This window comes from Erinaceus europaeus, chromosome 3 (assembly GCF_950295315.1).
Source record: "Erinaceus europaeus chromosome 3, mEriEur2.1, whole genome shotgun sequence".
Classification (NCBI taxonomy): domain Eukaryota; kingdom Metazoa; phylum Chordata; class Mammalia; order Eulipotyphla; family Erinaceidae; genus Erinaceus; species Erinaceus europaeus.
In genome coordinates, this window is record NC_080164.1 from 26,420,337 (window position 1) to 26,422,907 (window position 2,571).

Consider the following 2,571-nt stretch of genomic DNA (forward strand, 5'->3'; position numbering starts at 1 on the left):
TCTCAATTTTTCTCTGTCCTATCCAATAAAATGAAAAAAAAAATGGCCACCAGGCACAGTGGATTCATAATGCTGACACTGAGCTCCTAGTGATAACCCTGGAGGTAAAAGAAAAACAAAACAAAACTGTATCATTTGCAGGTCTCTCATCTGTGCTCCAGCAGATTCAGCTGTGTCTCTGTGGTGATCTGCTTATGCTCATGTTTGAGCCTGGAGTATGAAAGAAGCTAGACTCCATTACATCAAAAACTCTTGTGTTTAGAGAGCTAAAATACACTTTCTTCAAAAAGGAGACAAACTTGAGCTGGGAGAGGGATCACCTGGTGGAGTGCAGGCCTTCACTGTGCAAGGCCCTGGGTTGGAGACTTGTTCCCACACAGGAATACCATGATTAGCACAGAGAGCCATAGGAGTAGTGGAGTGGTGCTGTGTTGTCTCTCCCTCTCTAATAAAAGAGAAAAGAAGGAAAGAAGGAAGGAAAGAAGGAAGGAAGGAAGGAAGGAAGGAAGGAAGGAAGGAAGAAAGGAAGAAAGGAAGAAAGGAAGAAAGGAAGGAAAAAGGCTCAGGATGCTATTCAGTTCATGAGGCCATGGGTTCATTACCTGGTAGAACATTGAAAATTTAAAAAAACCTCTTCCACCCCTCACAGAATGGGAGAAGATTTTTACATGGCATACATCAGACAATAGTTTAATAACCAAAATATATAAAAAGCTTGCCAAACTCAACCACAAGAAAACAAAATGATCCCATTCAAAAATGGGGAGAGGACATGGACAGAATATTCACCACAGAAGAGATCCAAAAGGCCGAGAAACACATGAAAAAATGCTCCAAGTCTTTGATTGTCAGAGAAATGCAAATAAAGACAACAATGAGATACCACTTCACTCCTGTGAGAAGGTCACACAAGAGAAAAGGTAACAGCAGCAAATGCTGGAGAGGTTGTGGGATCAAAGGAACCCTCCTGTACTGCTGGTGGGAATGTAAATTGGTCCAATCTCTGTGGAGAATAGTCTAGAGAACTCTCCGAAAGCTAGAAATGGACCTACCCTGCAATTCCTCTCCTGGGGATATATCCTACGGAACCCAACACACTCATCCTAAAAGATCTGTGTACACATATGTTCTTAGCAGCACAATTTGTAATAGCCAAAACCTGGAAGCAAACCAGGTGTCCAACAACAGATGAGTGGCTGAGCAAGTTGTGGTATATATACACAACGGAATACTACTCAGCTATAAAAAACGGTGACTTCACCATTTTCAGCCGATCTTGGGTGGACCTTGAAAAAATCATGTTAAGGAAATAAGTCAGAAACAGAAGAATGAATATGGGATGATCTCACTCTCAGGCAGAAGTTGAAAAACAAGATCAGGAGAGAAAACACAAGTAGAACCTGAACTGGAATTGGCATATTGCACCAAAGTAAAAGACTCTGGAGTGGTTGGGTGGGGGGAGAATACAGATCCAAAAAGGATGACAGAGGACCTAGTGGGGGTTGTATTGTTATGTGGAAAACTAGGACATGTCATGCATGTACAACTATTGTATTTACTATAGAATGTAAAGCATCAATTCCCCAATAAAGAAATTTAAAAAAATAAATAAATAAGCTCTTCCGGTTCTAGCACTCAGAGCAGGTTGTAGCCTTCAGTGCAGACATGGCCAAGCCCAAGAACCACACCACACACTACCAGTCTCAGAAATGGCACAGAAATGGCATCAAGAAACCTCGACTGCAAAGATACGAATCTCTGAAGGGGGTGGGCCCAAAGTTCCTGAGGAACATGTGATTTGCCGAGAAGCCAACAAGAAGGGTCTGAAGAAGATGCAGGCCAATAATGCCAAGGCCATGAGCACACGGGTCGAGGTTGTCAAGGCTCTGGCAAAGCCCAAGCAGGCCAAGACCAACATCCTAAAGGGCAGCAGCCACAAGCTCAAGCGACTGGCCTTCATCACCCACGCCAGGCTTGGGAAATGTGTCCGCACCTACATGTCCAGGGGTCTCAGGTGAAAAGACAAGGCTCAGGCTCAGGACAAGGCCCACGCCCAGGTACCAGCTGCAGTTCCAGCTGCTCCAGCTGCTCCAGCTCCAGCTACTAAAGGCGCCCACGTCCCCAAGACTACACAGCAGAGGCCCCTTTCTGCCAGTGTGAGGACAGTGGGACTGGTGGGACCCCTGGGTTGTTGTTCTCCCTGGGGCTGGTGTCGTTCTATGTTGTTTGTACAGTAAACTTGAGACATGAAAAAAAAATTAAAAAGTAGAGTTTGACAAAATAGCATCATAGTTCTTCAAAGACTTTCATGCGTGAGGCACCAGAGGTCCCAGGTTCAATCCCCCACCCCGTCATAAGCCAGAACTGAGCGGTGCTCAGTGAAAAAACAGAATCAAACCAATAAAAACCACGATGAATAGCTAAAAATAAAAGGAAGAGAACAAGTTAATTTGTATTTAGAAACATTAGGTAATTAATATTGTTCAATGTGTGTTTCTTATACCTAAATGTTAATTTAACTATGACTTGACTACTAGATAGGGCTAGTGTGTGAGTATAAAGAGTGGCGCT

The 2,571-nt window shown here is 43.7% G+C and overlaps 1 long non-coding RNA gene and 1 pseudogene across 1 annotated transcript in view; both read left to right on the forward strand.

Moving 5' to 3' along the window:
• The window catches only part of LOC132537461 (uncharacterized), a 317,125-nt gene that overhangs the window by 10,134 nt on the left and 304,420 nt on the right, over window positions 1-2,571 (forward strand). The window lies entirely within an intron of this gene.
• On the forward strand, window positions 1,580-2,237 carry LOC103111682 (large ribosomal subunit protein eL29-like; annotated as a pseudogene).